This window comes from Crocodylus porosus, unplaced genomic scaffold (assembly GCF_001723895.1).
Source record: "Crocodylus porosus isolate Cpor-Errol unplaced genomic scaffold, CroPor_comp1, whole genome shotgun sequence".
NCBI classification, from domain to species: Eukaryota; Metazoa; Chordata; order Crocodylia; family Crocodylidae; genus Crocodylus; species Crocodylus porosus.
In genome coordinates, this window is record NW_017728906.1 from 185,637,665 (window position 1) to 185,660,802 (window position 23,138).

At 45.5% G+C, this 23,138-nt stretch overlaps 2 long non-coding RNA genes across 3 annotated transcripts in view; both read left to right on the forward strand.

Annotated features, from left to right (window-relative positions):
• LOC109306779 lies at positions 1-1,160 on the forward strand. Its single transcript, XR_002100105.1, has 2 exons — positions 1-48; positions 1,126-1,160. It is a non-coding gene; the product is annotated as an uncharacterized LOC109306779 (long non-coding RNA).
• A 79-nt stretch (positions 1,161-1,239) lies between these two features.
• The window catches only part of LOC109306780, an 89,838-nt gene continuing 67,939 nt past the window's right edge, over positions 1,240-23,138 (forward strand). For both annotated transcript variants that reach the window (XR_002100106.1, XR_002100107.1), the window contains exon 1: positions 1,240-1,300. This is a non-coding gene — a long non-coding RNA (uncharacterized LOC109306780). The remainder of the gene's footprint in view (positions 1,301-23,138) is intronic.

Sequence of the window (23,138 nt, forward strand, 5' to 3'; positions counted from 1 at the left end):
CACGTCTGCGGTGCTGAGCAGCGGCGGCGGCCGGCGCCCACGTGCGCGGTGAGTCGGGGGCGCTCCGGGCCGCGGGACAACTTCCCGCAGACTTGGCCCCGGACCCCCGCGCCGCCAAACTTTCGGCCGGGGAGAGGAAGGGAGGGGAGACGCCGGGGCCGGGCCGGGCTGCCCCCTGCGCCGTGCGATCGCTGCTTCGCACGTGGGGGCCCGTGTCACTTGATCGCGCTTGTCGCCCGTCACCGGCAGGCACGAGGGTGGCTGCGCCCGCCTGGCCAGCCCAGGTGCCTTCCCCGCTTCCCGCAGCGATAGTTTTTGTGCATGTGGCGGGTCTCGATGCACTGCGGAGTCACCCCTCCATCGAGTCAGGATTGCTTTGCCGGGCTGAGCGCGCGGCGATTCACGGACGAACATACGTGTGTCTCTTTCCGGAGCCGCGTCCGTTCAGGGTTCTCCCTCTCCTTTGTCTCGGCCTCGGGGTGCAGGTTGCTACTTATTTTGCAGTTGGTTTGTGCTAAAAAGTTGAGTTCTTAGGCAGAGCAAGCGCCAAAACGTGCTTGTCCCTTGTCTCAGGGGTGTGCCTGGCCACAGTGTTGGTCTGAGACGAAAAGACATACAAAAAAACTAGAACTCTTGGTTCCAAAATGATACCTTGATCCCGAAAGCTTATGGAAAAGGATGGTTTTCTTGCCATTTTCCAGTTGGTCTAATAAAAGGTATCATTTTGGAACCAAGAGTTCTAGTTTTTTGTATGTCTTCTTGCCCCTTGTGGGTTGTGCATTGTAGTAAGCGCTGTTTTGGAGGCCCGGTTACGATATATGTCACTTGTGGTATAGCTGAGAACCTAACGTATATTAAATAGGTTTCTTAACTGTGTTTAAGCTTTGGACTTTAAGGTCACATCTTTGCTAGCAAACTGAACTCTTGGTAATTGCACCAGTGTAAAGTGCCAACGTCACAGTGTTGTTCACACAGCTTTGGTTGCAGTTTGTACTTTGGTTTGTGGGAGATTTAAAAACACCTCTTGGGAAGGGAAATCTTGGGAGCAGAGAGCAACTTTTCTTTATCCATCAGGATTCTCCAGTGATTTCCCAGAGAAATTCTGATCGCAATGCTCTTTCCCAGTCTTTTTTTTCAACAGCTTTCACACGCTACTCAGCAAAAACTCTCTTGCTGAAGCTTTGGAACAGTGAGCACAAGGCGGCTGCAGGGCATGGTGGAGGGTGTATGCCAGTAGTACTACTGGATATTTGTAAGCTAAGATGAGAAGCTGACATCTGCATTTTTCAGCACTGTCCAGGTAGGCGTCTGCGTGCCATACAAGTGAATCTTCATGAACACAGACTGGTAGGACTGAGTTGTTTGAGACCTGGAACCTGTAGCAGTGGCTACATGGCCACATTCAGCACCTTCGTACTCCTGTGCTTGGCTAGTGTTGATATTGCAGTATAATTCCAGAGCAGCAGGATGGGTGGAGATTTCCATGTGACCTTGGCTACTTTGGACAGTGGCTGGCCAGTTAGGCACTGGTATGTGGTTAGATAATGCCCAGTAGTTGTTGCTGTTTTAGGGATGAGCAGAGCAACAGATGGGAATGGCTCTGTGATTGTTTCCCCAACACTTGTGGCCTGGGTAAGTTTGCTGGCAAAATATGCCAAAGAATGTTTTTCTGCCTCAGACTGTTTTTCACACATTAAATAGAAAGAGAGTGAAATGTGATTGCATGCAGATAAGAGCAGCATGCTAATTAGGTGACATGATCTGGCTCATGGGACGATCAGCACAATGCACTATAAATCTTTTGGCCATGGTGTCTGATACAGGGTGTATTGCAGTGAAATTATTATTTTATGATTGATTTTACAGTGCAGTTTCTGTGTTTGTTTCTATCCCCTATCTTCCCATTCAACATCATGTCTCTGCTGCCTCAGGGCTGGACAAGTGGCTAGCTGCAGTACAGGCTGCACCATGCACATCACTGGGAGCAGCAGCTGAAAGTAGAGTCACTGCCCGGTGGAATAACCTCCATTGAGCATTACGGAGAGCAGGGCTGATGAGGAGAGGTAGCTGCCGTTTGCAGTGTGGGTGAGAGCGACTGGGGACCAGCAGAGGAAGGGGGCATTTCTGCCTTCAAAGGAAGTTATATTGGTCCTTTTACAAATTGGGGTGATGGTGTTCAAAGAGCTATAGGGATATCAAGGGATGTAAGGTCCAGCTCTCTGCAGAGATGAAAAGTTCTGTCTGGCCCAGAACTGGTAAATTGGACCTCATTGGCACCTTTGATAACAACCAGCTGCTGACCTGGTCTAGAGGGGTTTTTGTCCACTAATTCCTACTGCCTGCCCTGCATCAGTTTGGGCTGCATTAATGCTGCTGTAGTTACAGTGCTGTTCCCTGCAAAGAGCTCCTGACAATGTCTTTGACACTTCCTCATCCAGTGTCTTTCTGTGGCTCACAGAGTTAGGCAGTCTTCTTGCTTCTCTTCCTGTACTGCAGGGTGCATCCAGAATGTCCAACAGCACCTTGGGCTACAAGGAAGAGTGTGCTTTAAGGCACCTGTGGGAGACTTCTTGGGCTGGAAACACTTGTCCGCTTTGTGCCTCCATAAACATTTTTATGATGGTACAAAGTGAAAGCAAACAGACGTCCATGCCCTTTGTTGTACCACAAAGGCCCAAACTTGGACTGCAACAGAAAGTATTAATTTGTGCTGCTATTTTGCAGCAGACATCTGTTTGTTTTAAGGGGGGAGTGTATGGGCAACCCAGAGCTGCCTGCGCTCTCCAGCTGTCCTGAGCAGGTGCTCCAAAGGCTTCAGGGGCCTTGATGCAGCATGGGGAATTCCTGGGGATCAGGCCTCTGAAGCCTGAGGAGCGTGTACTGGGGTTTCCCTCCTTGCAGAGATGTACTCAGGGTGTGTCCCTGCAAGCAGGGAAACTGGGAACAGCAGGGGCCAGACCCTGCAAGACATGGGTTAGGTCTGGTTCTCCCAGTGCAGTGAGGCGCATCCTGGCCCAGCTGAACCAATTCATTTGGCAACTTCTGTTTATAGCCTTGGTTCTGTAGGCAAAGCTCTTGTATCCGTGTCAGTGGTAGTAGTGCTAGGAGGTTATGTGGCTGGCTGTGACCAGAAGTAAGGTGGGGTGGTCCATTTGGCCAAACTTTAACTTGCCTTCATAACTCACTTTTTTTGAGTGTCTTTCTTCTACCTCCCATGACACCTGTGGGGCAGATGTGTCAGTTCCATTATGGTCTTTGGACAGGTGGCAGATGGCCAGATCCCTGATGATGTGCCTTCAATATTCCCAGTGTGACTAATTCATATGCTTGAGTGAGGGCATGACCTGGCCTCTGCAGGTGCTATTGCATTGCCCGTCCAACCCTGGTATGCCTGTGCTGGGCACAGCAAGACTGTTAGAATGGTAGGAGTTCCTAAAATATAGACATGGGCCTTTATCCATAGGTGGCATTTTACATGTGAGGGGTTCCCTTGTGTGTGGTATTCTCTAGCCCAGGGCTTCTCAGCCTTTGTCTTCTTGAGGTCCCCCCCAGCATGCTATAACAACTCCACAGCCCACCTGTACCACACCAACTGTTTTTCTGAATACACAGTATTGCAGGGGGGCATAGGTGATGTGTTGCAGAGGCGTGGGGGGCATATATCCCCTCAGATTTGTGTGCCAACAGTGCACGAGACCGCAGGCTGGCTGGACTGGCACACCAGTGAGCAGGACTCAGTGCAGGAGGGTGGAGTGGGGCAACAAGACTTGTTGCCACCGCTGGGACCCCTGCATCAGCTGTGTCACCAGCAGTGAAAGGCATAATGGTCTGGGGGCCACTACTCTCACTTCCTCCTGTCACCAGCCACTTGTGTGCCAGGCTACGGCTCTACCTTGCTGCTGTAGCCTGGCTACTGCTGCCGCCATTCCCCTCAGGCCACTGCTCTACCCTGGAGGGAAGGTGGGCTGGGGGGCAGTGCGGACACCCTGACACCTGCCTGTGGCCCCACAGGGGGCTGCAGATCCCTCGTTGAGAACCGCTGCTCTAGCCATGTTGCTGCCTTTGTCTTTTTGTATTACCGTTTCATTATGTTCTTGGCAAAGGTGAGTAATTCTCTTGCTGTGCATCCCTATGCAGAAGAGCAAAGTCAGCAGTGAGACGCACTGATGACCCCTGAGCTCATAATCCAGCACATATTCTCATATGGAAGGGCCTTGCTGTCCACATCTCTGGAAGTCTAAGAGCTAGTCTAGCATGGGGAAATCAGTGCTGGTATGACTGCCTCCACTTGGTTGCAGAGTAGCATGACCGTGGCTCAGGTACTCTACATCACTGTAAGCCCCTGTGTTTGTATGGGTGTAATTGTATCCATGCAGATAAGGTGGGGCAAATTTTCCTGATCTAGACAAACACCAGAACAACTACTGAACGTGAATGAAGGATGATGAAGTACCTTGGGTGCTTGTGGGGATGCTTTTCATTTAGTCACAGAAGTTGAAATCAGCTTTTCAGGGGGGTTGGGTTTGCTATGGGCCTTCAGATAGACCCGAGTCTGCAGAGGGTGAGAATGTGGTACGATTTAATATTGGTCTGTGATTCCCTCTACCCGCCAAGTCACTTAGTTTTGCACTTTTTGCTTTTTGTTTCATCTGGTCTCTCTTACTCTCCCACCCCCCCTTGTTCTTTTCCTATGTTAGTCTTATCATTTGTCATGTGTACATGTGTGAGAGCTTTGTGCTTTAAAAGCAAAAGGGTCTAAATGGTCTCAAACGCTTCAGCCATAAAAGCCTAATGGTACTTTTCACAGAGTAGGTGATGCTTGAAGTTGTTCCCTGTTTCAGTTTTGATAATACCAGTGTTTATATTTAATAGATTTGGCCAATTAATTTGTTAATAGTTGTGTTGATTAGATTTTCCCATGAGGTTTCAGGGAGAGGTAAGATCACTTCTTGGTCTAAATAAAGTATCCTACCTAAGTAAAAAAGGATACGTGCTGTTTAAATGAAGAATTAGCTGCAATTTGGTGTGGTAGTGTTGTAATCTTGTATCATGTGTTGGTAAAGATGCTTTGGGAGTCTTCTGGTTGAAAGGGCCATTGAATGACCTTGCTGTTTATTTTCTTGGTGCTTTTTTCTGCAGGAGGCACTGTTGCTGGGATATGCAGTTTAGCAACTTAGAATTAAAGTTAGCTAAGCTTTCTGTGTGGGATATTGATAAAAGCCATAACTAGAGCCAGATTAGGGTGAGTGGGTAGAAAGCAATGAATAGGTGAGCTTTCTCACACAGCATTTTTAAAATGCCCTTCAGTCCAGACCTGTAGCTGCTGTGACTTTATTTTTGGTTTCTCCTGAGCAGAGATTGCCAGTAGCACCATTTTTCCACATGTATAATATTAGGGACCCTCTCTGTAAGCTAAAGGAGGATTTATTTTCTGAACTTGCTGTCTAAACAGGTGGTACAGATCAGATACACAGGGAAACTCGGTGGAAGTTTCTGTCATACAGAACAGTTTCTATGGGGGTGGCGGCAGGGCGCTGCCTGAGCGTTTGCTGCTGTGGTTTGTTAATGGTAGGCTTTGTAGGATAGCTGAGTTCAGAAGCAGGATACGACTAACTGGAGAGTAGATGCTTGGTTAGGACAGGTAATAGCCAGCGTGGCGGATAGTACAAAGAGACAAGTACACACAATGGCTTTATGATTCATCCAGATGGGCACTGTGAAGGAAGCTGAGACTCACTCGTTATCAAGGCTCATAACATGTTTGATGTAGGCTGGAATTTGAGCTCATGACTAGTACATTAAGCCATTGTCCCAGCTAGCCTCTTATCTTTCCTTTCATGATCTTCATTTCATCTTCTGTGTGAATTGCACATCTTTCCATTAGACTTCTTTTTCCTAATGATCCTTTCCTCTGCACTCTAATTGTGTTCTGGGTTTCCTTCCCCTGGAACTTCTCCCCAGAACTGTTCTTTGTCACTCCTCTTTTCATTTGATTTTTCTCCTTTTTTTTTTCCTTTTAGGTGTTGTTTACACTTGCTCTTTCATTGCTTTCATCTTCTTATATTTTCCCCCTTTTAACTCTTATCCTCAGAGGAGCCAGTTTCACTCTTGGAGTCCAGCCCTCCCCTATTGATTGCCAGCTGCTTTTATTGGAACTAATTTGCATTCTCCGCTCTCATTGTGCTAGACAGAGGACTAGTGATTTTGAGTAAAGCTCTTTTCCCAAAGGCTTTGCTCAAAATTGTCTCTGTATTTCACAAAAAAGAGTGTGGAATAAAGAGCAGCATCAGTTGTAAAAGCTGCTTCTGCCTCAACCAATGTGTTTGTGTCTTTGTCCCAAGGAAAGTAAGAATGTGGCATCCTTTGCTCAAGGCACAAATAACTTGATGGAGGGACGAGGGCTGTTGCCTAGGGTTTTTATTTCCATTGTGCCCTTCTTGAAAGTCTAGCAGCTGCTTAGCCAAGGCACTTTGACTGGGACTCCTCATTGCCTCACTACTGATGTTTACAAGCACTTATCTAGCTGATTTTTTTTTAACCATCAGCAGTGCTGAAAACAAATCTGTTATGGTGCAAATATACTAGGGTTAAAGAGGTGTGACTGCACTGTGGCACACTTGAAGAAAATCAGCACAGCAAATGTTACTCTTTTCATGGTGCCTACAGCATTAAAGGCTATCATAGGTCATTACTTCCTTTGAACTTTTATCCTGATTCATATATATATACTTTTATTTAGCCCATGTGAGTGAGGGGGAACAGGCAGTTTCTCCAGCCTGGCCATGGCCTCAAGTTGGCATTGGAGCCATAGCCTCCGCTTCAGCCTGTGCCACCTGTCATTTGCCTCTGCTACTTCTGTCCTCCTCCCCCAGCCACTAACTCTCAGTTGCAGTTCTGGACAGGTGGTGGCAGCTCTGGCCTTAGTCCTAGCTCTAATGCCAACCCAGTCCAGGAGCTGGGGCCGGGGCCACTGCCACAGTAGCTGCTACTCACTGGCTGGACAGAAAGCCAGAGCCCAAGCCCCAATGGATGGTAATTGGCAGGGGAAGGGAGAGGGGGGAGCTCAGCAAATGGAGCAGGGAAGGGGGTAGGTGAGGGCAGGTGTTGAGAGGGCACAGGCACCATGGGGGTCAGGTGGAAGGAGTGGCAAGTGGTGTGGGAAAGCAAGGGGCACAGGCACAGGCACCTTGGGGAGGATGGGGGGGACATACCACCCTGCCGCTTATCTCCTTGCTGCTGTTTTCCAGGCTGTAGCACTGGGGCGGACAAATTTAAGGTGGCCTTCTAGTAATTAGATGTTATACCTAGGAAATTATAATAAAATTATACATTTTTCATTTAAAAATCCTAATTATTGGAGTGGGGGAGGGTCATCTTGGATTCAAGTAAATACAGTACTTGTCTGTGTCTTTACAGACCTGGGATCTGTTTGGAAACTGGAATCCACTCAGCTGCTACCAGAGTGCAGCCACCCTGGAGCATAAGATCACAGCTGGTTAACTGCGTGTAGTAACCTGGCAGGTTTTCGAACAGAAACTGAAGGATATACTCACCAGTAGGAGAGAGCTTGGGGACTTTAGGTTGGCAGACTGTAATTACTGTCATTGAATTGTAGACAATTGTTAATCAGTTTCTTTATATTCAGTCTCTTTCTTTTGGCTTACTTATTCAGTGGTTAAGCCTGATTTTGTACAGTTAAACTGTGATGTCAATCCAGTAATTGTAACCCAGCTAATTTTACCTCCCTGATCATGGGGCTATAGTGTTAACTTCTTAAGGCAATCGAGGAACGTAGACTGTAACTCTTACTGCATGTGGGATTATCCATGTATATGCATTTCAGGAAGAAGTGTGCGTGTTTGTTTGAGGAGCAAAAATGTCAAATGTGGCAGACCTATAACTGCTGAGGGAACCATGTTAAACTTCCTGTGTCAAATTCACAGTCTCAGGCACAGCAAGCCATTCACTTTTCTTTTTGAACTATCAGTTTAAATCATGTTTCTGACTAAACTTTGCAAGTTAGACACAGATTTACTATAGGACTTGGGGCAGGGGATGGAGACACTTCCTCTGTTTGTTCAGTTTATTTATGCATTTGAAAAGGGAAAGGTAACGGGAAGCTGTTTTTCTGTTGATCTCAAAGCCCTGTCTGCTGTATTCAGGCTATTGCCAAGTGTAATCAGTGCAGCTTCAGTTGGTCTCATCTCTCAGGATTACATGGGGGACAGCAGAGTAAGCAGGGCAGGGTGAGAATGGCATCAGCCAGGGTACCAACTTGGAGGAAGTGATAATATGACCCCCTCTCCCAGGATTCTTTCCACAGCATGTAAAACCACGTAGCCCAGTCCATAGGGGGCTGGGCAGGGGCAATGCCATACCAAGCAATGTACCTGATTGTGTGACGGGGGGGGGGGTGGAGTGATGCTCCCTCCCTCTGGGAGGCTTTGCTGTAGGAGAGTCAGCCCTTTCTCCAGGATGGAGGGCAAGTGCGGTACTGGGGAGGGGCCTTGGTGCTGCGGCCTGTCCCAACCTGTGCTGTTAAAGCAGCAACAGCAGTAGCACCTGCCACCCAAGCAAGGCAGGCTCAAGCAGGTAAGACTCCTTTCCAGCTCTCTTCATGCCCCTTTCCCCCCATGCTCTCCTTTTATGCTCCAGGCACTGGAAAAGTTTGCAGTGACTCTGCATAGGGACATGTACTGATTAACATAGAACAGGGGTGCTCAACCTGTGTCCTGTGGCCCCATGTCATCTAGACTGCAGGACTCTGCCCGGGTCCAGAAATGTTGCTGCCAAATCGTTGGATCCATGGAGAGCCCGGGGCCCTGTGCCCTGGATCTGGTGTAGCACCAGTGCCTTCCCCTCTTCCCTCCTAAGTCCCAATCCTGACATGCGGGGGGCAGGAGGGGGCAGCACCAGGCCCCAGCACTCAATCCCAGTGCACAGGAGAAGGCTACAGACCCCCTGGAACCCATTCTGGCATGCAGGGGGCAGGAGCGGTTGGCTTCGGGCCCCTGGGACCCAGTCCTGGCACGCAGGCTATGGAAGGGGCAGCCCAGGGCCCAATCCAGCCTGCAGACAAGCCTTGCATCACACATCTGGCTCATGGGGCCAAAAGGTTGAGCACCACTGATATAGAGAGTGCATTTAAGTTTTTGTTTGCCTACGTGGCAGGGTTTGACGCTGATACAGCTACCCCTGATTGATGGGTGCAGCTTGTTACTGTTTATTTCAGGCAGTAGACAAGGCTTGAGCCAGCTTTACCCCTTGGTTAGAGTCTTTCCCACAGTGATAAGAGAGAGAGAAATACTTAACAAAGTAGAAAATGTTGGCTGTGAAATCTGAAAATTTGGCAGGCATCCTAGGGGGGGAAGATGTGGTGCCTGAGACGGTTTCCCCGTCCACTTCACATGGGTTTAAATTGACAAGATTTCAGGTTAAGCCACTGATAAGTCTCCTTTGTGTTGAAAATGGCTGTGGCGTGTTAATTCTTTTAAGTCCTGCATTTTAATAGGCGTTTTTGTGTTGTGTGTAAAATGTCAGGTATAATCAGCTTGATATTTACTTGTAAATGCTTATGCTCATGCAAACCTCCACCCCCTCCCCAATGTAGCAATATTTTGCTGAGGTGAGAGAACTAGATGGCAAAACTTACTTGTCAGTGGCTAAGCTGACTGAACTGCAAAAAAAAAAAAAAAAAGTCGGGAAAACAGTACACCTGACTTGCAAAATCTGTATCCTGTTTGCAGTGGAGTGTGCTGTTACCAATGCACTCAAGAGCTTCTAAAGCAGGGGTGGTCAAATTGAACCCCAGGGGCCAGGTGCAGCCTGCCAGGCCATTCTATCCGGCCTGCAGGGCCCCTAAAAAATTTAAAAAATAAATATTTATCTGCCCCGTTTGCCTGTCATGCAGCCCTTGGTGGCTTCCCAAAACTCAGTAAGTGGCCCTCCACCTGAAATAATGACTCGCCCCTGTTCTAAAGAAATGAATCTTTGATTTTTATATATACTTAAGGAAGGATTTCAGAGTCTCAGGAAGCAGTTAGGTGTGCCCAACTTTTGGTGGGAAATGCTTACATAAATGCCTTATTTGCCTTTTAAAAACCTCCCATCTTTCCCCTGTAAGAGAGATATGTCAGTGCTTGTCTGTTTGACTAGTGTGCATGACAAAACAGCCTTTTGCTCTATAATTTCTGGCTGTAACATATCCTTTTTTCTGCCTTTATGGTGACACTGAAAAGAGCCCAGCAGCTCTTCCTCCTTTGCTGCTGGAGGCGCCTTGGCATAAGTTTCAAATGTCCATGTTCTTGCAGGAGTCTGGCTCTGGATTCTTCTACCTCCATTTCCCTAAGTGGGAATTTGGGACACCTGAGCAATGAAGTTTCAGGCCCAAATGTGATGGGGGTATACAGTCTGGAAGGTTAGTTGTTTTTTTTGTTTGATTGGTTGGTTGGGTTTTTTTAGTATTAAAATCCATTCTGCAGATGATTTAAATATAGGGTGTGCTGTCAGCCTGCAGCTTCCTTTCACCTGTCCTTTCCTTTTTTTCATCCAAGTACCCTGGGCACTTATGAGTCAGTGTTACCGTAGGGCACTGCTGTAGGGGCCCGTGCGTGCTGAGTAAGCCTCTTCTGAAACATATGTGGCTCGTCATGCTCAGGTTGCAAAAGCAAACATTAAAAATAAATAGATTTTAAACATCATCTGTTTGGAATGCAGGATCATTCTATACAGGAGCTGAGGCATTTTTAAAAATGCTTATTCCAACTCTCAGGAGGCAAGGTCGAGTCCATTTAAAGGCTGCCTATTCAGACCTAGAGCCGTAGCACTTTGAAAGAGACAGCACTTGAAAAGAGACAAGTATCTTCACAGCTATGGTTCTTGCAACCCCATACAAGTACCAGCAAGCATCAGAGGAAGAATTCAGGGGAAGAACTGGATTGTGAGTGGCCTGATTAGTTAAAATGAACCTTTCCAACTCTCTTTTTCTTTGTTATATAAAGAGTGGCAATGGCTGGAGCATTAAGCCTTCCCAAGGCATTAGACTTGAGAAGCAGACTTGAAAACTAAAGGAGGGTCCACAAGAGGTATCCATTTGACTTGAGACACTGTCTGAGTGAAGGAAATGCAGTACATTTTCAAAAATTTATTGTAGGAAAGCAGTCAACAAAATATGTGCTCTTCAGTGGCTTAACTTTTATGTTTCTGGGCTATTTTTCACACTATATAATCCTGGAAAGTTTTGATCCAGTCACCCGAGAGAGAGTGTGTGGGAATTGGGGCATTACAATTTGTATGGAATTGTGTCTGTCTATTCCCCCCAGAATTTTCTTTTGAAGGAGTGGACATCCATTCCCCAAATATGAGCTGAGGGATGTACAAGAGTATGAAGATGGGGAAGTAGGTGAGTCTCTGCTACTTCAGTGCTGTAACTTTCTTCTGTATAGTTTGGGGGATCCACAGGTAGGGCTGCTACAGCTTCTGTTGAAAATCTTAAGGTGTCCTAAGGTGCCCACTAACTACCACAAAACTTTAAAGAGCTGTTAGCATTCAGGAGTTACCACTCTTCTGGGAACTGTTAAGGTGTCCAGTATTCCTGAGCAGTGTAGGTTCTCCACTTAATTCTTTCTTTCTTTCTTTCTTTCTGCCCCCTGGGATTCAGAATGCCAGAGGGCATAATATGGGGGGCAAGAGTGTTAAAGTCCCTTTGAATTCTGTTGCCAGCAATGGTAGCGTGAATATAATGTTTTTGCTGCAGAGCCCAGCATTACAAACATATCCAATTTTGTTTGTCAACACAATAGTGTCTGCTGTGATTTGGCCAAAAAAGATTTGACTTTAGTCAAGTGGAGTTCTGCTGGGTCTGGGTTAGGTACAATCGTAGAAATCATATGGCACGTTAGATAGGCAATGGGGGTACTGGTTCCCCCACAATCAGGCCACTCATAGTTTCTGGAATGAGAGGTTTGAGGGTCCACTTACCTACCAGGATGTACCAGGCCTCCCAAACTTCTCTCTCATGCCCTGGCCATGCTTTGAAGCTTAAGTGTTCTTTCATCACATTAAAATCCATTTACTTTAAGACCTTATTTACGTAGTTATAACAAATCAAATAATAGAGTTAGAATGGTAGCTGTAGAAAGCTAGGAAATCTTTGGTTCGGAAGACGTAATAGTTGTCTGTGGGCTACAGGCCATAGCCACTCAGTACCTTGAAATAGTGGCGTGAATAGAAAACTCAAAAAAGGAGTGTTTTGAAAGTCAAGTCTTCATTGTTTAGGCTAAGGAAGAATCTTTGGCAATTAACAGTACAGGACTTAAGACACAGTTGCATCGTTCTGAGTCTGAAAAATCATCAGGGAAATCCTGAGGTAGGTGTAAGCAGTGGTAGATTAAGATTTATTGGGGCCCTGGGCTCCAGCTGGAGGAGGGGCCCCTTCCCCTCCTGGTACTGCCAGTGGTGTGTTGGGCCACTGCCCCACGGGGGAGGCTGGGTGGACCCAGCTGGGTGGGGTGGCACATGCCTGCCTCTCCTCCCTGCCCCCTACCCTCCTGCAGTCCCCCCTGCCATGGCCAGAGCTGAGCAGAGCGAGGGTGGATGCGGGCTGCAGGCTTGGTGCTCTCTGCCGTGCTGCCTTTGCCCTGGGGGCCACGTGTCTCCTGCCCACCCAGCAGTGGGGTGCACAACTCACCGCCCCCACTGTAGCTGGCACAGGGCCCCGGGGGCAAAGGCAGCAAAGCGGAGAGTCCCGAGCCCACAATGAACAGTCCACATCTGCCCTATGTACAAATATGGGGGAGGGGCACATGCCCCCCATGCATCCCTTGGGGTTGTGCACAGTGACAGGGAGCTGCCCCCTCCCCATGCCCCCGGACGAGCCACCTGTGGCTGCATCCCACTCCCCACCCCAGCCCTGGGTCCCACACAGCACCCTGGCTGGGCAGTGCCGCCAGCCCTAGCCCCACTGCCTCCTCACTGTGGGGGCCTCGATCTGCCCCTCCCATGCCACCTCCCTCCCATACACTTACCTGAAGGGAGCTGCTCAGCACACTGCCCAGCTGTGTTCCAGGCCATGTGCGTGTGGCGCCCCCTGCGTCTCGCTCCAGCAGCCCCCTGTAGGCTGGAACGCTGCCCACCTGCAAGGGGAAACCTGCCATTTCCCATGGGAACCTGGGCACCAGGGGGTCTCTGATTGGCAGGGGCTCCTGAGCCCAGGCCCCTCCAGCCCATGTGTTAATCCGCCAGTGGGTATAAGGCCTCAGGCAACCTTCAGTTTGCCTCCTGAAACTGACTCGATTTCAAATTGACCCTGTCCCTGTATCACATGGTAAAAATAACAAAGCGTTCTTTTTGCATGTTAATGAAACTCCCTTCTTGAAAAGGTTTAACCGTATAATGAGAAAGAGTAGTTTGGGGGAAATAAGCTTGAGGTTTTGAGTGCTGTAAGACAAGAATATAGAGTAAAGATGCTTCTTTTTCAAGGCTTGTGTCCTGTGAAGTTGTTTCCTTTAGTGGGGAAAGAATGATGCCAGGAAGGGCAGTCTCCCGTCATGCATTCTGCATTTTAAATGAGACCGATTCTGTTTGGGGCTAGAGGAAGTAGTACACCTGGAATAAACTAACTTCAGACTTTCAGAAAAATCCAAGTGTGCAGTATGAAATCGATCTTTCTCAAGGCTCTGTTTTTACTGAGAGGTCAGTAGCAAATAGTGAATATGCTGACTGCTTATGTAACTTGTGGCTTTCCATTTGGTCTTCCTATAGGATCGTAAACCTCAGTAGCCAAAATTATAATAGAATGCAGCAGAGGAAGGGTATAGTATATATTGAAATAGAAATTATGTGATCCAAGCTCTGCACGCGGTGTGATCTGACATCACGGAAACTCAAGGAAGCCTATTAAGAAATCTGGTTAGCTATCAGATAGAGCTAAAATCTGTCGGGTATAGTGCCCATTGATATCTAACTGGTAGCTTCTCTAGTAATAGTGCCATCTCCTTTTATAGAGAGGTGCTTGCTCTGGCAGGTCAGTGAAGTGTGTTGTTCATTGCAGCCACATACAAAGTTGAGCATTCAGGTGATACTCTGTAATAAATTTAAAAATGTTTTCCTTATTGAATCCAGCACTGACTCATTCTGCTGTCATCCTTCCATTCAGCAGGCTCCCTGTGTGATTTTTTTTTTTTTTCTTCTAAATGTATTATGTAAGCAGTAATATACAGGGAGTGGGGGTTGTATTTTATGTAAATACAACACTGCAGGGTGCACTGTAGGATGCAAAGTGCATAGCTGCGTGCAGTAAGCTATCCAGTCGCACTTATTTCAGCAGTTACAAGCCCTGGAATATCTTGTTATAGGTATACATAAATCTACGGTATTTTGGAAAGTAAACACGAATACCATTTTGAAAGTGATTTTAATTTATGTAGCTGTTCATCCCATGGTTGTGCTGCTTTTTCCTGTTCGCTTTGAACAGAAAATCTTGCTAATTTTTTCCCACCCTAAATTTAATTCTATTCATCCTTTTTGCCATCATACAGCTCAAGTCCAGCAGACCGCTGCATGAACAGGAACTCTTATCACCATGTTTAGCCCTGGCTGAAGTCACTGCTCTTCAGTAAAACAGCTGGAACATGTTGCAGGATGAGGGCCCCACATTCTTCTTTAAATGTATTGCTGCAGTCCCCATGTATGGCTCTGCTGAGTTTTTCCTGTCTTTTTAGATGTCTCCTGTCTGTAGTTTTACTTCCTATTTGTTTTTATTCACCTTGTGCTTTTTTCACTTGACAGAGATGAATTTTGATTGCAGTTGCCCCAGTTGTTTCTTAAAAGCTTTCTACTTCCTACTGTTGATTTCCAGCAAGTTAAAGGTTTCTTTAACTTATTTTGTATTCCTTGTAAGTTTGCTTTTTCTGAAATATTAGATAGGTTTGGTGCTGCTGGAGAGAGATTAAAACCAGGGTTTCTGGATGTTAGGAGCTTTTTAACCTTCTCTTAACTCATGTATTTTAGAGTACATAGCAGGGAGAGGAAGTAGGCAGACATCCAACCACAAGTTGGATCTTTATGGATGCTTGGTGAATCCATCTAATGGTAGATCAATTTATCTGTCTAGCATGGCAATGCAGGGAGCCTCACAGGAATTTCCTGAACTGTGTATGCCCTGTGTGGCCTTCCCAAATGTACTTCTTGCAACCTCAGCTGTGCTGTTGCACCATCATGCCCAAGAACTGAGGCAGTTGGGAGTAGCCAGGGTTTGCTCTTAAATTCAGATTCAGCAGTGATGAACATGGACTGAACACCTTGATAAAACATTATTATATCTATCTAAAATCAGTTTTCCCCTTTTCATGTTATGGCACTTCTGTTTATCTCCGAGCTAAATATTTTTTGGCTCCTATCACATCCTTTCATTCTGTTCCCCTTCAGACGTTAGTAATAATTTTCTAAGAAAAATAATGTACTTGCTGTATTCAGCCACGAAATTTGGAGACTCGCATGACAAGATTCCCTTCCTGCGCCTTATGAACTGTGAAATGCATTTGAAAATACCCTTTTGCAATGGAAATTGTAGGGGGGGGGTTTAACTTGTTCTTGGCTGTTGTACCAAACAACAGGTTGCTTTAGTTCCTCAATACGTATTGGTCTATCAGGTCAACACAGGAGCCCCATATAAATCAGCCTCCCTCCTGTGTTAATTCCAGAAGAACGCCTGTGATTAATATTTATACAAAATGCTTTGATGTTTCTACAGTGAAATTGTCTCATTATCAAAAGAAATGGTGGCTTTCCCCTGCTGAATCAGTGTGAAAAAGATTGCAATAGCTTTTAGCAACACTGCAGCTGAGACAGGCATCAGCAGGAAAACCAGGCTCGTCTTTAATTCGGTGTTTCATTTTGTGAAATTGCTTACTCTGAGAGAAATAAAACATTTACATGTATATTAACCAGTGTTTGTCAGCCATTGGAATAAAGCCAGTTCTCTCGGGGCCAAACAGACACTCTGAGTGAATGAGTAATAATCTCCTGTTGTCACTCCTAATTTATGGATGGGAGGCAGAGCAGCATTTGCCATTTTAAGTTTTCCTTGTTGCTCCAAAACTAGAAATGACATATGTTATCAGTAGGCTCAGAAACATAAAACATGGCTTGCATGCCTCTTTCCTACCCCCTAGGTGATTTATTTGGCATAGCAATTGTGACGCATCAGCAGGGATCCTGGTTTTCTCTGATTTCAAAAAATCTCCAATTCTTGATATTAAAAGTGACCCCAAATCCACATTTTTCTGTGATGTAAAATGAAACGCCGCTGTAGATATGTATCTATATATTAGTGGCGATTCATTTCAATCATGGAAAAATATGGATTTGGGGTGGTTGTTTGCTTTTTTTTTACCGAAAATTGGGGATTTTTTTAAATAGCAGAAAACCAGGATCCCTGCACTTCAGTAACATTTCCAAAGGGAGCAATGGAGAAGGGGAATGTACCTGAGCTGCAGAGATCTGGGATGAGAACTGTGAAGTTTCTGCTAGAGGCTAGGAGGGGATGTGGAGGAAGGAGGTCTGCAAAGGAAGAAAAATGGGTTTGTGCCTTCTTTGATTATAATGTCCAAAGAAAACCTGGTGATTTGTGTCCTTTTGCTTCTGGAATAAACATTTGCTAATTTTCAAGGTGATGGACCAGCAAATGACAGCAAGTTAAAAAGTGGAGAGTGGCCTTACAGTAGAGCTGCTGCCTCACAGGAATTGTCTGCCTGTTTCTTGCTGTAAGGGAAAGCTATACCTGTTGCACTGAGGGGTGTATTACTGCAGTTTGGCTCAGCTCACTTATCATGGGATAAGTGATGGACTGCAGATGGACAGTAACCCCATGCCCTGCCTTTTAACTCGCTATAAACCATTTATCTGTATCGGAAGAGAGAAGTATTTGGAATATCAAGGTCCTTATTTTTGGCAGGCCATTGAGAGAAAAGTGGGAATTCTTTCATTTCTCAGTCTGAAGCAGTGATCATAAATCTCTCCAAGATTTCCTCCCCCACCCATCTGTTTTGGTGTTTAAATTGCGTAATTCCTGAGGAAAATCAAACAAAACCCCATCCTGCAAACTTTCTTCTATGTGCTTAACTTGTGCCTATCGCACCAAATCAAACAGAAAAGTAAATGTTGGCCAAATTGGGGCCTTTTCAACACTGACTAGAATGCTTTCTCCATCCTTATTTGTGAAGTCATAATTCTGGTAGCTTTCCTGTCCTTAGTATCTTTATTCTCTTCCAGTCTTTCTGTAAAACTTAAGTTTTGCAGTACTGGTTAGATAGCTGATGTTCTGGGTTCACTGGCCACCATGCTGACCAGTGTTGTTTCCCAACGTTCCCGTGGCTTGTCTGTACTTATCAGTTGTCACCTGTCTTATGCAGATGGGAAGCTCTGTGCACTGGAAACCATCTTTTTGTTTTATTTATGACAGTATGATGAGGTCCTAGTCTCTGACTGGGTACCATGGGAAGAAAAAGTCATAGGTATGCAGTGAGGTCCCCATTGCCATTTGTTTTTGGATCAGGCTCAACATTTTGTAACTGAGGATGCAGAAGAGGGTGGGTTGGGCATGTAGTGAGGTGTCCAGAAGAGCCACTTACTAGTTGATTCTCTTGAGTTTTGCCTAAGGTGAAGAATGTTTAAATAGCTACTACTGACCAACTTTTGATGTGGTACACCTCACACAGCAGTTTTTTTTGGCATGCTTCTTGAAACCACTGTAGCTTACAGAGATTTTTTTTTTGCACCATGGGAATGAATCTATAAAAGTTGGAAAGATGTTTGCTTAGATCACAAAGCAGGTGTTTGCGGTATTATAAATAGAAAGCTATAGGAGTTGAGGCACTTATTAAATTTGACTTTATAGTGGTTTGAAAAATAGCAGTGGAATGGAAACAAGAAAAATTACTATGGTCTCTGGCAAAGAAGCGACTTAAATGACTATGCTTCCAGAGAAAGCAAAACATCAACCATGGTTGAGAGGCTTTAGGAATAAGTAATAGTCAATTATTGGAGTGAGGATGAGATCTTGAGCCTCTCCTGCTTCTAGGGTGGAGGATCAGGGTGGGGTGTTGATTAACTCTGAAGAGCTTGATTTGCTGGATGACATTTGTATATTATTGAAATGTGAATGTCTTTCTTTATTAGCACTTTTCAAGAAGTCTCCTGCTGTTGTCCCTTCTAGTGTTGCAGGGGTCAGGTGTGTTCTTGACCTGCTGGGATGCCATGCGACAGCACCAGTCCTGTCAGAGCCACGCCAGTGGGGTACTCTTTGAAAAATGTCAGCATAGATGCAGCTTGCAAGTATGTGCACCCCCTGAACAGTGACTGGAGGAGTGCTTTTAAAAATCTAGCTGTACAATTGAATTGGGCAAGGAGTTGAACATACTGTGAAAAAAGCTAAAAGTGCTGATGGGATAGAGTACGGATGGGGATTCAGGACCCCTGGGTTGTATTCCCAGCCCTGTTGTGGATTTCCTGTGTGATCCATTCAGAAGAGTGTTTTAAATAGCATGTACACTCCAAACACTCTGTGTGTTTGTGTGTGTGTGTGTGTGTATGTATGTATGCGTGCACGCGCTGTCTAAGGATTCCTGTGCTTGTATACAGCCCTGAGCACTTTTCCTTACTAACTCAGGTACACACACAAATGTGTGTACACACTTGGAAGCATTTGCATCTGAATTTTCCTCCTTTGCAAAATGGGGATGAAAATTGGATATATCAGGCTTGAGCGACCAGCTGGTGGTTTTAAAGTTCTTCATGACCATGGTGTCTGCCTCTGAGAGTTACTAATACAGAGGGCTGTTGGATGGATTGCCCTGGCAGGGGCCTGGACCATGTGGTGTTTCTTCTTAGTTTGGTTACATGGGGGGGATGTAACAGCTTGCTCTTGTATTCTGAGTGGCTGGGTCATAAGATGAATCTGTTAGGTTCCTGAAAACTGCAGGGAAACTTCTCCAGGAGGCTCTCAGGACTACCTGCGCTTCACATCCTCGTTTGTAATGGGCCAGTACATTAATCACATGGCATTGTAGCATCTGTGACTGCCACTGGGATTTGTTCTGCTGGAAAATCCTGACTTAAGTACTCCTCACTAAATCAGCATGTGTTGCAGAAGCCAGTGTTGCAGAACTGATTTGGCAAAATCAGGCTGCAGATTGCTGCTGCTGCTGCTGCTATTCCTGAGCCTGGTCTGCCCAGGTTAGAGGACCCTAAAGCAGCAGTTGGGTTTGGTGGGGGTGGGGGGAAGGGGCTTCTCTTTGGGTCAGCTTCTCCTTTTGTTTCTGTAATTTTATTACGGCATAATTTAAATGCAGAAAGTTTTAGTTACTTTATATAAATGTCACACTTATGATGTGTAAATTGAGGTAAACTAACAGGGATTTGATTATCCTAAACCAGCTCTGTGTAATGATGGTTCTTCTTGTTAAATAATTGCAAATGGGCTCTATCAGTCAGGACAGAAGAGCTCCGTGCTTTTACTACATGGGATTATTTAGAAGAACATGGTTTTAAGCTAGGAAAGTAGAACATGGTTTTAAGCTAGGAAGGACATGGAATGGAGATGGTAATAATCAGCCTGGTCAGTGGAAGAAAAGCAAATGAATAAAAGGCCCTTATGAAAACACCAACATACTTTTTGGTGTAGTGAAAACACAGTTGCCATATGGGGAGGCTGCCGTCAATTGCGCATAATTGTGTCCCCTGAATTCTCATTGGAGTGGACTGGAGCACCGTCCAATCTGGCATTGGTTTGGGGCAGTTTTCTCCCAAACCTTTTGAAATGTGAGTTTCTGGGTTGTACATGTAAGTATGGGGCACAGGAGTAAGGTGGGATAGAGGAAGGATATTTATCTCTCTCATTTGTAGCTTCTTTTCTGACTCTGGTAGAGTGAATGCTCTCGAAAGGAGGGCACAGGAGAAAACCAATGAGGCCGCCATGCTGCTCATGTTTATAATGTCCATTCTGCTTGCAGCAGCAGGGATTGGGCTCAAGTGACTGTGGAAGTCCCTGTTCCCTGGGGGACTGGGAAGAAGAAGTTTGTCAGCCCAACTCACCCATATCAGTAATTGTGTTGTAAGGGAGGTTGCTCTGTATTTAATTATAATTTGTACTCTGCTTGTATAATGTGCTAATCAGTCTCTCTTGGCATTTGTACAAGAAAGAACAGGCAGGCACTATGCCAGGGAGCCTTGGCTTCAGCCACCTATTGAACAGCCATAGTTGAAAAAACAAGGCCTGGTTTTTAACCAGGTTGTGAGATCAGGAACTGGACCTGGACTAGGACCCTTTATTGGCAGTGTCTGAGCACTATACCCACCCTGCTTTATACCTGTGAGTGCCTCTGAGACGCTTTGTAAAATAAAAAGAATTCAAGCTTTTGGGCCATAGCCATCTCTCTCCCCTCTGCCATATTGAAGAGGACGTAAGGAGCTTAATCCTTCAGTTTCCCCTTTTTCAAGCTGCTTTGTAACTTCAAGCCACAAGAGGTTTTACCTACTTTTTTGGCTGTAATAGAGCAAACAGATTTCCCCAGATTAATTTTGATCCAGCATATATACCAAGCTGGTGTAGGTCAGAAAAGGTAGAGATAGTGTGCTGTTGGAACTTGCTCTGATACTTTTGGGATTACTTCCTCAGGTGTGGGGTTCCCCTCTCCTTCTTCCCTACCAACCCAAACCCCTAATTCGGTTTTTTTTTTTAAATGAATAATCCAACCTGCAGTGGACATAGATTTTTATCTGCCAAGTTTTAGCCCGGATGGGATTTTTGGTGCAAAAGTTTTAATGACATTAGAGGGGATTATAATGAACAGCATTGATAGTCCTTCAGTTGTAGTGTTTGCATTACAGAACTGTAAAATTAGGCTTCAGAGTTCCTGGCATTTTGCCTCACCCGGGCCTTAAGAATTTGTTGCAGACGTATATTTATAATTTGGCTGTTTCATGGAGCGAACTAGCTGGGAATGTAGGCATTGGAATGAGAAAGGGAGCAGTCAGAGAGCACAGACTAGGTAATAGGAAACAGCATTTCCTATTGAGGACTGCGCTTGTTCAGTCTTAGTTAGGGCTGTTCAGTTTGTGAGATGCGTAGGTAGCGGAAGTTCAGTTCCCAGTGGGCAAGTGACCCTAACACAGCTGTATCAGAAAGCACTAATGTTATTTTTGCACTCTGTTCCCTTTCCTGTTCGTTCTCACAAAGGTTTGGATGCCTGTGACCGCTCCTTGACTTCAGTGCAGTTTCTGGCGTGGAGAGTTGCTATCAAAGACCATTTGTATTTGTATTTTATTTTTGTTGCTGCTGTTTGGAAACTAGCTGAAGACAAGCAAATGTACAAGCTAGGTAGTATCTTGTTTCCAGAGGAATGTTTTCAGGAACAGCAGAAGAAAATTGCACTTTGAGAGAACACCTGAGCAAACTTGTATTATCAAGTCATTTGCCAGGTGTTGCAGCATATTGCATTTAGGTTTGAGAAGAACAGTTGTTTTATAAATGCGAAGCGGCAAATTCTGCTTTCTTTCCTCTTTCCCTCTGCTTCCCTCCCCCTCAACCCTCCCCTAAAATTGAATATATTCTGTGACAAATTCACATGTTTATTTTTAACTTACAGGACTACTTCATATATTGAAAATGTCTTTATAGTGCAACCTGATTAAAAAAAAAAAATGATTTCTTGGTGCTGATCTATATCTACAGAAAACCCTTTGTTTGTTCCACCATTAACAACTCGGCATGAAATGCTTGTCCATCATTCTTCTCCTCGTGGAATTATGCTCAGTTGTTGGGATGGAATTGTACAACATCACTGTCTTACATACCAAAAACAGTCCTTTGTTTAAGCATTACACCTTTTGAAATGCCAAATTTCTATGGGGCTTTTTTGGGTGAGAGTTTCCCTCTTAAAGATTCTGGTATATGCAGACTTCAGAGCTGCTACAGTCATATTGAAATAGCTCTTTTCTACTTTGACAACTTTGTTTCCTTTGACATTCTGGCAGAATGCAATGATGGCTTTCATTTTCCAAATGCAGTGAATGGCGTAGAGGCTCTCAAAGCTGCACTTACAGTAAATGGGATGCTCTAGTAATGGTGGGTCAATTTTGATTTAGATCTGTAATTTGGCAAAAAATACCTTGCTTAAAGGATAGTGTTATACTGGGATTTCATGCACTGCCTTCTTAAGCCTCATATTTTTATGCATGCAACTAAAAGCTTTTACCCTTGAAAACAGGGTTGTTAGGAGTAAATCATGATAAATGGGCACAGGTAAACTTTTGTAATACAAAAAAAATGTCTTTGCTATGATGCAAGAGCAGATGTTTTCACTAAGTTGAACATTTGCCTTCAGCATAGGTTTTAATTTTAGTGCCTCGTGAAATCATGTGACTATTCCATAACACCCTGCATTTGCAGGGAACAGATAAGAAAGGCTGAAGCAACGACTGAACTTAGATTAGCAATGGGAATCAAGGACAACAAGAAGTCCTCCTTTAGGTACATAGGGAAGAGGAGGAAAACAAATGGGAGTGTGGGGCCATTGCGCAACAAGTCAGGAGAGCTGGTTACTGGCACCCAGCAGAAAACTGAACTCCTGAATGACTACTTTCACCAGACCAAGGAGAAAACCACAGCAGGTAGAGTAGAGGATGAGCACGGTAGGAATAATCACTTTCCTACTATTGCTGTAGAATAGGTGTATTGCCGGAGGACTGGAAGAGGGCCAACGTGGTTCCCATCTTCAAGAAAGGGAGGAAGGAGGACCCAGGAAACTATAGGCCGGTTAGTCTTACCTCGATCCTAGGCAAGCTGAGAAAATTATGCTGGCACACATCCAGGAGGGGACTGTATGCTTAGGGGCAACCAACATGGGTTCATCAGTGGAAGGTCCTGTCAGACCAACCTGGTGGCCTTCTATGATCAGATCACCAGATCATTAGATGCAGGGGTAGCAGTGGACATGGTCTTCCTGGACTTCTGGAAGGCTTTCGACACTATCTCTCACCCCGTTCTCATTAAGAAACTGGGGGACTGTGGTGTCAACGCCCACACAGTCAAATGGGTCGCCAACTGGCTGGAGGGCCGCACCCAGAGGGTGGTAGTGGAT